Source organism: Zootoca vivipara, chromosome 12 (genome assembly GCF_963506605.1).
Source record: "Zootoca vivipara chromosome 12, rZooViv1.1, whole genome shotgun sequence".
NCBI lineage: Eukaryota > Metazoa > Chordata > Lepidosauria > Squamata > Lacertidae > Zootoca > Zootoca vivipara.
This window is the reverse complement of record NC_083287.1, coordinates 56,029,810-56,040,316: the sequence shown is the minus strand read 5'-3', so window position 1 is coordinate 56,040,316 and position 10,507 is coordinate 56,029,810. Positions and strand designations below refer to the sequence as shown.

General features: G+C 50.2%; 1 protein-coding gene across 12 annotated transcripts in view; it reads left to right on the top strand.

Annotated features, from left to right (window-relative positions):
• The first annotated feature begins 3,842 nt into the window (after positions 1–3,842).
• The window catches only part of LOC118091751 (serine/arginine repetitive matrix protein 2), a 198,911-nt gene continuing 192,246 nt past the window's right edge, over positions 3,843–10,507 (top strand). For 5 of the 12 annotated variants that reach the window (XM_060281014.1, XM_060281013.1, XM_060281015.1 and 2 more), the window contains exon 1: positions 3,845–4,053. The gene's annotated coding sequence lies outside the window, so the exon portion shown is untranslated. Of the gene's footprint in view, positions 4,054–5,190; positions 6,645–10,507 lie in introns of those variants that run through there. The other 7 variants (XM_060281017.1, XM_060281024.1, XM_060281022.1 and 4 more) reach the window with 3 other exon arrangements.

The window sequence follows — 10,507 nt, the reverse complement described above, 5'->3', positions numbered from 1 at the left end:
CTCCCTTGACAGCATCACCTGCTGAGCCCATTCCTACCTGCCCCCCAGGCCACACTTTCCCCAGGTGCCCAGCACGGGGAGGCCACTGCTGTAATTTCCCACAATGCCCTTGGGTGATGGGCATGGGGTGGCCTGGTGAGAAATTCGAAGGGTGGCTACTTGGATCTGCCGACTGGAGCCTGCTTGGAATGTGTGTGTGCTGAGAGATCCTTGAGGTCTATGACTGTGAAGAGAGGGGGAAATATCGCTTTTGCTTGGTGCGTGTGATTGGGCAAGGTGCCTTTCAGGGAAGCTTGCCCTGGGTGATGATGAATGGCCAACATTTCCTGGCACATGCTTTAAAAACGTTTCTGCCAGCCCAGTCTTGCTGAGGGAATATAGAAGGTGGCCTTATATCAACATTTGTCCACCTAACCCAGTATTTTTTATTTATTTAAAAGCATGTATAAATTGCTTATATGCCTGTTGTCTTTGCCCATGGAGTTTTTTTGGCAGGGATACTGGAGTGGCTTGCCGGTTCCTTCTCCAGGTGGATCACGTTTGGTCAAAACATAACTTCTCTAAGTTATTTAAGCCCCTTCGCCATAGTGATGTATGGAAGTGAGAGCTGGACCATAAAGAAGGCTGATCGCCGAAGAATTGATGCTTTTGAATGATGGTGCTGGAGGAGACTCTTGAGAGTCCCATGGACTGCAAGAAGATCAAACCTCTCCATTCTGAAGGAAATCAGCCCTGAGTGCTCACTCCAATACTTTGGCCACCTCATGAGAAGAGAAGACTCCCTGGAAAAGACTCTGATGTTGGGAAAGATGGAGGGCACAGGGAGAAGGGGAAGACAGAGGGCGAGATGGTTGGACAGTGTTCTCGAAGCTACAAACATGAGTTTGACCAAACTGCGGGAGGCAGTGGAAGACAGGAGTGCCTGGCGTGCTCTGGTCCATGGGGTCACGAAGAGTCGGACACGAGTAAACAACAACAATAAATTGCTTAATGCAGTATTGTTACACGCCACCTCAGTGTCTGAGTTGTGAGAGGCTTAAGGGGTTCCAGGCATATACCCAGGGTTTGGTTTCCTTGGAATGAAGGTCAGTGGAGACTGTGGTGCCCTTAGGACAGAGGGAGGCAACTTAAGGCCCGGGGGCCGGATGCGGCCCAATCACTTCTCAATCTGGCCCGCGGACGGTCCGGGAATCAGCATGTTTTTACATGAGTAGATTGTGTCCTGTAATTTAAAATGCATCTCTGGTTTATTTGTGGGGCATAGGAATTCGTTCATTTTTTTTTTTCAAAATATAGTCCAGCCCACCACATGGTCTGAGGGATGGTAGACCGGCCCACAGCTGGAAAAGGTTGCTGACCCCTGCCTTAGGTTTTATTTATGCATATATACACCCTGATGATAAGGTTGGGGGGGGGGGCTCACAGCTCTAACATCCTCACATAACTTGATTCTCCATTTGTCATAGCTCTGGCTCCAGCACAGAGCAAGCATCATTGTCATCATCATCATCGCATTTGTATGCCGCCTTTCCATAATTAAAACAACACTCAAGGCAGCTTAAAACTTGACAATATTTACATGGTACTTGATCCTAGAAACTAGGCCCTGGACATCATTTGCCTCCAGGGCGCCCAACATGGTAGCCAAGTGGCAGCTCTGGAACGGCAAGGGAACCCAGCCAGGTGTTTCTGATGTGTCTCCTGGAATCGTGACAAGCAGGGTGGCAGGGAAGGACCAACTGTGCCCGCTGGTTTCAGGGCACAAACAAACACGCACTCGCTCGGTCTTCTTTGTCTCCACCGTTTGGTTCACGGAGGAGAATAGCTTTAATGGAAAGGCAAATCCCTTAATCTTCTCCAGATACAAATCAGCTGAACAGAGCCCCAGCTAAAGGACAGAGAATATCCTACAGGGCAGGGCATGGCACTGTCTATCCTGTTCCTTATTTAATCAGCTGTTGCCGTATTTATAAAGGGTGACTCGAGGCTGCCCAGCTACAGCCCCTCTTGTCAGGCTCCGAATCTAGCACTGGCTTCATCCGCTGTATCATTGCGGGCCTCAGATGGTGTGTAATGTCTCAAAAAGGTTTTTTTGGGGGGGGGGGCTGCAGTTGCCTGTGAGCCACACCACCTAAGGCAGTGGTTCCGAAAGTGGGTGTTGGGATTAGCGTGTGTGTGTGTGTGTGTGTGTGTGTGTGTGTCTGCAAGAGGTAATGGGGCGGTTGGAGGTGCAGATGACTGTTGGATTTTGAAAAGCTGGTATCACTGGATCAAGTGCATCCACTTTGTTGAATTGATTAAACTAAATTTCAATGGGATTTTGAATAAATGTACAACTGATTGTGAGTTTTATTGTGTTATTATCTTCCTTAGTAGGTTGTGTGACTGGCTGTTTTGAATAATCCTTTTTTATAGGGTAGGGAGCAGTGAGGATGAGTTTATAGACAACCTGAAAAAGTTTGGGATCTAAGGTGTTTGGAAGGGCTTTCCCCTTATTCCAGAGGCATAGTGATAAGCTGTGCTTCTTTTCAGTGGTGAAGACAAGGCTTAAAAGCGCCAATTAAAAAAAAGTAAATTATTGCACAGACTGTGGGGACCCGAAACACTGAAAATAGGTTCTGAGGCCTAAGCTCAGGTCGTATGTAGAGAAGGAAATCCACTTCCACACTCAATCTGGGAGGTGCTGGGTCCAGGATGGGGTTGGGGACTCTTTTGGCTCCACAGGCTAGATCCGTGGTTCCCAACGTGGGGCACCCCACCCACAGAGGGGCAATTTGACTTTTAAGGGGGACAATTTGAGAATGAGTCATTAACAGTGAATGGCCTTTTAGGCTTCCTCCATGTGAATAGGAGTTCACTTTTTAAATAATCATTATTATATTTGGGGTGGGGTGGGGTTGGAATCAGGATTTTAGAGATGCATAGGTGGGGCATGGCCAAAAAAAGGTTGGCGACCACTGGGCTAGATCCTTAGTAGGATTTACTTTTAAGATGTATTTTAATTAATTTATTACCTGTTTTTATGTTCTTTGTATACTGTGTTAGGTTTATGAGCCTGGCCAGGGCGGGCGGGGTACAAATAAAATATTATTATTATTAGGAATGACCCACAGGCAATTTTGACAGGTGGGACAGAGTTGCCCACCTGCCATTCACGTGATGTAATTGGAACATCATGTGACTCGCAGGTGGCCGTAGACACGGGAGAAGCCTGGATTGTACAGTTGGAAGCGCCCCTGAGGGTCATCTAGTCCAACCCCTTGCGACGCAGGAATCTTTTTGCCCAGCGTGGGGCTCGAACCCACGACCTTGAGATTTAAAGAACCTCACGCTCTAGGGACTGAGCTGTCCCAAAGGTTATTGCAAGTGCCCCCCTCTCCCACTTTAAGCTTCTGATCCCTTGCTTTACGCCATTACCTGAAGCCTGCGGGGCCTTGCTCCAAAGTAGACGTGCCTTGAAACTCAACTGGGCGGCCCTAGGCCAGACTCTGCCCCTCAGGCTGGCCTACCTCACAGGGTTGTTGTTGCTGAGATTAAACGCAAGAGCTCGAGCTCCTTGGAGGAAAGAAATTAAGAAAACCCCACACGAATTTCTTCGCGCCGGCCCCGCCCTCCCCCCCCTCACAACAACTGTCCCGCGCGCCTCCCAAACTTGCTCCCTTTCCATTTTGCCGCCGCGCGCGCCTGCTCCGTCCCCGCCCCTCCCGCCGCGCGCTCGGCGCCATTGGCTGCGGGGCGGGCGCAGGCGGGCCGCCATTGGCCGACTACGAAAGAGGATCCCGCCTTCCCGCCTTCCGTCCCGCCAGCAAGCTAGGGAGGCGCGTGGGGCGAGTCCTGAGGCGGCTGAGGCGGCGCCCACCCCGAGGCCGCCACTCCTCCTCCTTCCCGGCCCCGCGCGTTCTCGCTCTCTCGCTCGTGCACACGCTCCGCCTTCTTCCTGCCTTCCTCCTCCTCCTCCCGGCCGGGCTCGCTGAAGGGGACGGGCGGGCGAAGGCAGACGCAGGAGGGACCGCATTCGCCGGGTGGCGGACACCCCACCCCACCCCTGGCTCGGTAAGGGGCGCGAGTGGCTGGAGGGGGTCAGTCGGTTGAGGGTCTCCTTGAGAGGGAGGGTCAGGGCTTGGGAGTGGGGAGGAAGGGGTTAATTGGGGAGAGTTCCCCCCGGGGGGCAGCAGGGGTGCTTGGACTTTGGGGGGGGCGCCGTGCACTAGGAAGGAAGGGGTTAAGTTGTGGGGGTGTTTCCTTAGGGAGGGGGCAATTTGGGGAGAGGAGAGGTCGGGGCTTGGGCGGAGCAGCAAGGGTATAATGGTGGGGGGCCGTGGGGAGGAAGGGGGGAGAGGAAGGGGTTAAGCGGGGGGAGGGAAGCAGGAAGGGGCTAAGTTGGGGTGCCTTCAAGGAGGGGGGAGCATGGAGAGGGGGAGGGTTTGGGAGGACAGGGCGGGGCCAATGGGGGGTCCCTTGGGTGGGGTGGGGTTGGTAGTGGGGTGGCCAGGAGTGGTTCCCCCCGGGGGGCGGGCACTTTTCAGGGACGGGGAGTGGAGGGCGCGCGCGAGGTGGGGGGGTCTCCTTGCATTGCCAACTGGGCAGTTAATTCCGTGCAACTTTGGGGGTGCAGTTCTGGGTCAGGGTGTGTTGGGGGTCGCGCCATCCCTCCCTTCCTGGGCCCCTGACTCTGAGGTCTGCAGCTGCCAGGCCACGGAGAGCTAAGCAAGGGCTGGGCATGTGCGCGCCGGGGCGAGGGTTTGCCAGGAATCTGCGGCGTGGCGGGCGGCGGACTTCAGCCCGGAGAGCCGGAATGTGGGGAGGGGTGGGCGGGCAGATCCGAGGAGGGGGAGCCGGGAGGCGCTCCTTGCGGGTGGGGCGCAGGAAACCGGGGTGTATGTGCGGGGTGCACATAGTGGGGCCCTGGGACTCCCCGCCGCGTGCTGGGAGGCAGGGAAGGGAGGAAGCAGGGTGAGTGGGTGGGTGGAGAGGCTGGGGCTCCGCCGCGGGGACGGGGTTGTCCGGCAGGCGGCTGGCTTGCTCGCTCGCTCGCTCGCTCGCTCGCTCGGGGTGGGTGTGGACTGTCTGCAGTGCTAGTTGGAAAGTACCCAGGATTTGTGCGCGCGCGCATGGGAGCGATCGCTGCGAGAGGGAGCATTTCCAATGTGGTGGGAGTAACGGTGGGTGACAGTCGGGGGGGGGGGCGTCTTGGGCATCATGCATCTTCCCCATTTTTTCCAAACAAACAAAAGCCCTCCCTGTTGCAGAACACAAGCATTTTGGGGAAAGGTGGAGTGGGGGGAATTCCTGTTTACTGCTTCCTCCCAAGCGACAGCAGCTCTTGGAAACTTGATAACATCGTCAGTCCTTTCTCTTGCCCTTTCCCTCATCCTGGGCGTCAGGCCTGAATCCCACCCAGTGTGTATAATGTAGGTAATCTGTGAGAGTCTGGAGTGTATACAGTAGCTGCATTAAATGTGTGTTGCAATTCTTGGTGGCATAGCTAGAAACTTTGCATTTTACTCTTCCAAGTGTTTTCCTTTTTCAAGTCCCTCCTCCAAAACATACCGACTTCATTTCTTTGGCATGTGTTCAGAATTGCCGTTTAGGCCACTCCACAAACATTTCATCTTCCCATATTCCAGAATGTTGGCTTGCATGCTAACAGCATGCCATTTATTTTGTTTTGGGTGCAGTCCTGTAAGGTGGAGGCATTTTGCAAAACTTCACAGAGCAGGAACATTTGGAGGGGGTGTTGATCTGCCAGCTAATTAACAGCCTTCTAAGTGGTGGAAGGCAGGGATGGGCTGCAATAATGATAGCTGGCAATAGAAACAACAGCAAACTTGCAGAAAGGGGCGGTGGGAGGAACATCTTTACTAAATTAGGAGGACATCTGTTTTGGGAAGATGCCTGAGTTATGTCATCCCAGAGGAAGTGAAAACTGGGCGGGGGAAAGGCATAAAGTTTGAAGGTCTAGAGCATTTGTCCCCAACCTGGTGCCCTCAATATGATTTGGACTACAATTCCCATCATCTCCAGGCACCACAACTGTGCTGGCAAGGACATGTTCTGCTAACGTCTAAAAGTGCCAGGTTGGAGGGTGGCAGCTCTGTAGTGCAGCGTGCTGCAAAGAATTCCTGGTTTTCTTCTCCCCCTTGCCTCCTTCTCAACTGTAGCAAGTCTGCAAAGACCTGGATTTTAAGTGAAATCCTTTGTCTCCTTTGCATCTTGGCTTCTGAACGGAGACTTCTGCCTCTATTTCTCCCTCTTCTCCGTCTCCCCCTTCCTGGTTACGTGGTTCCTCATCTGCTGTTGCCTTTCTGCAGCTATGACTGGCTGGTCTCCTTCCCAGCTTTTACAGGGATGGTTCTAGCATTGCATCAGGGGATATTTTGTGCTGTAATCCAGCAACGCAGCCAGGATAAGCGATCGCAGAACCGCTGCTCGAGGGGATGGGTGTGGTGAGCTGCGTGGATGCAGCAGCAGAGGCACGGCCGGCCTATACAGTAACTCTGCCCAGTCATCGGCACAAGGGATCTGAGCGGCAAGCTATTTTTATAAATCGGGCCTAGCTTCAAGCTGGGTGCACCGATTTAGAAGGAACAGTTGTCATATTTTAAGTATTAAATGAGTGTGGTATGAGTGCGACGCTGCCTCGGGTAAGTTTAGACATAGGGCCCTGCTGTTCTTGGGTAGGAAGGGGCCTCTTGCTGAACGAATCCACACCCCCCCCCCCCGCCTTCAAGTGCATACCAAGCCTGCCTGCCTGCTTTGTCATTGCCACATTCACTTTTCGCTAGAGAGCCTCTTAAAATTAAAATTCCAGAAGGGTAGCTGTGTTTGTCTGAAGCAGTGAAAGGGCAGAGAGCTGTGGTACCCCCAAGGCTTAATGGTCTTCAAGGCACTGCAGCACTTGGGGTCCTGGACCCTGAAACTTCCGTACTCTCTAACTCTTCTGCCTCGTGGTTTCCCCCCACTACCCCCCCCAGCTGTCCTCTTGCTTACATTGCTTTCCCAACTCTGCCTCCTCAGTGCATGACACAGAGCTCTCCATTTTGCAGGATTGCTTAAAAGCCAGAGTTTGTAGTGAGTGAGAAGCACCAAAACCTACCGAGACAAACTTTTGTTTATAGCAAGGTTTGTTATAAAGACTTATAATTTGTTCTGGGCCACGGATGCAAAGCATCCCTTTGCTCTTTATTTTCTCTGCAGTGAAGCATTAAAAGCACTTTTTAAAAACATCAGTGTTGGATATAGAGTCATCTTGGTTATTTGTTTTTATTTATTTATTTCATAGCCTGTCTCACCTCAGTGGCTCGGGGAGTGTTAAGCACAAGTTAAAATGTGCTTCAAGTGGTTGTCTTTTCAGTTGTTTGTATCTGTCTGACTTGGAAGACAATGGAAGAGTGCACCGTTGGGGATAAAATCAAAACATTGGAACGTTCTAGTGTCTGCTGTGGCTGCAGAGACTGATGCGGGAGAGGCATGTTTTGCTGCAGCTGGGGCAGAGGAATGTGCCTGTTTTTTCTGCTACAGGTGTGCCATGGCGTTTCTTCTTTCTGTGTTCTTCACAACAGTCAAATTCCTCCTCTGATCACTTAAGAGAAAAAGAAAAGAAAATATTATCTCAGGTGTATGTCAATACAATGGGAGAGGGACTAGTTCATGATATGGTTGAAGGGAAACGAGAAAAGATTATTTAGATGACAGTTACATAGAGCAGGGGTTCTCAACAAAATTTTCTCGAGGACCCCTCATCGAGCCGCTATTGTGACAAGGACCCCCATTAATTACTAATCCTAAAATTAAAAAGTGAGAGCCAAATTAAGAGTCTTTTGATATTTTATATTTATACGTTTTTTACAGTTCTTCCTCTTCATCTGTAGGCCTTTGTCATTTTAACGAACCACTTTTTAACCAACGGTCCATTTTTAACTACGCGAACTGTAGCTTCCGCGAAAAACAACGCTTTGTTTACAAACACTATTTTGCAAAGAGGCAGCGCGCGCCAGGGAGGAGGGAGGGGAATGGAGAAGACAGGGTACCTGCGCAGTAGCGCACAAATGAAGCTGACGCGCGCAAAGCATCTTGGGGAGGTGAGCGTTAGTAGAATGTGCGCGCTGCCTCTTTGCAAAACAGTAGTGTTTGTAAAGCGCCACCTAACGGCATACAGCAGAACTACTGCCTCTATCTAATTCTAGTTTTGCGCTAGACTCTGCTCATGCAGGAAGCGGCCAAAACAAAAAATCTGTTATCATACGAAATATATTTAATATATTATTTATTCTAAGAGCATCTTGCGGACCCCTCTGGCATAGCTCGCGGACCCCTGGGGGTCCCCGGACCACCTGTTGGGAACCACTGATAGAGTAAGTGAAAGAGGAACAAAGGGAGAGACCTATGCAGACCTAAAAAGGCTTCTGCAACCGAGAATCATGGAAGATTGTCACAGATCAGTCTGCAGATTGAAATTCTAGGATATTTTTAAATCAGGGTGTAGCTTACCTTGCAGGGCAGGTATGTGGCTCTTACTGAATTAGCTATGCAGTTTGTCATCTCAAAAGCCACTTGTGCTCACACAGGGAGGAGAAACAAGGTGGTCAGGAAGAGTAAGTCACTCTGCTGTCTGGAATGTCTAGAAGAGGGTGGCAAAAATGGTGAGGGCTTGGAGAGCAAATCCAATGAGAAAGAGTTGGGTTAGCCCGGATATGGGGATGATTTAAGGTGTGACATGATGACCATTTTCAAATATGTGCATATTCATAGTCACATGCATGGTGGGATAAATTTGTTTTCTGTTGCTCTAGAGCAGAGGGTCTGGACCAGCAGGTTCAGATTACAAGAAAAAGGATTTCCACCAAAGAACGTCCTGTTGCATGAATTATTTGATGGCAGAGTAGACAATCTTTGAAGGTGCTGTGCCGTGCTTCATGAGAGGTTTTTCGATGCTTGACCCGATATTGGGGATGCTGTAGCAATGAATTTCCAGCATTGGCAGAGAGTTTTGACTAGATGACCTTTGAGGTCTCATTCAGGTTGTGTTGGTCCAGTTGCAGCTTTCTGTTCATTCCCCTGCACTGCTTTTGTGCTATGTGTGGTGTAGTTGTGGTTTTGCTTCTGGATGTGGTTTGATTTAAGTCAAAATATGCTGGTGTCAAGCTCTCCTTACATTCTTGGGCAGCTCCTGGCTAGATTAGTCAACCTATGTGGCCCCCTCTCCCCATAATCCCACCAAACATTGGGCTGCCTCTTCAGCACAACCATAGTATTGCACAGAAGTTGTAGAAGGTCCTGGATTTCTGGTATCTCTAGTTAAAATTGCCTTGTGAATAGATTGCACCAGGTTTGTAGATCATACAAAATCAGATTGCCCCCTCGTATCTCTGCTAATAACTTGCCGCACATTCGTGGCCTCAGAGTGAAAAGAAAAGAGGTTCTATTCCTGTTTATGAAAGTTTACCTGGAGACTATTCTTACTCGCCATAGGTGATCAGTGGCTCTTCATAAGCCTGAGGTAAAGGATATTGGGTAACAGAAGTCTCTTCCAGACCTTGGAAGGATTCTTGCTTGTCCTGGGCATGCAGTGCTGGGCTCTAAGACACCTTGATCTCCTGCTGCGGAGAAACAACTCGAAACAGTGATATCTGTAGCCTATGTTGATGTGGCACATGGCATGCCAGCCATTGTCAGAAGTGTTTACGTACACGAGGCATTTGTAGACCTACAAGGGACCTGTTGCAATTGCTGTTCTGCTGTTGCTGTCATTGTATGTTTGGGCCCTTTGTATTCTCTGCTAGTAAACAGTTGGCAAGCCTTTTGCTGGTGGCTTGAAGGATTTTACAACCATTGTTAAATGTCTACACTGGCCATTATGGCTCGTGAATGTTCTGTTTATTGCTTCTTTTTGGCACTCCTTGGCAGATCCCGTCTTGGGCTCCTGCCTTTGCTTTTATTGTCCAGTGTTATTTATGCCCCATGACTTGCAGAATCCAGATCCAATTTAGTTTGTGATTTATGGACTCTCTTCCGATTCATGTCATTGTATTGTCGGTATATCTGTCCTCCTCCTCCTCCTCCATTGCCACCACCCAGTTCCAACCCAGCGAGTCTATTCAGGACTTCTTTTTTTGAAACTACTCCAATCAGCCGAACCCGATTAACAGAGCAGGGTGGCAACAACCCTCTAATTTCAGAGGTTAATCAGCTGCATGGCATCAGATATGCAATGGAGGCCTTGATAGATCTCTGTGGTCTGTTGATATTCAAGCAGATGGGCGCCTTCAATCTGAAACAACCATAATTAAGTTTTGGTTAGCCAGGCGGGACTGTCACTGCTCCTGTGTTTACCTTGGCAGCAAACCAAAGGCAGAAATTATTCAATCCATACTGGGAATCTGACTATTGCTGCTAAACAGATGAATTGATATAATCCTAATATTTGGATGCTGCCTCCCACATGGATGGTGGTGGTTTTTCAGAAGGAAGTCAGAACGCTTGCTGCCCCTGGGCAACTTCTCTTGGC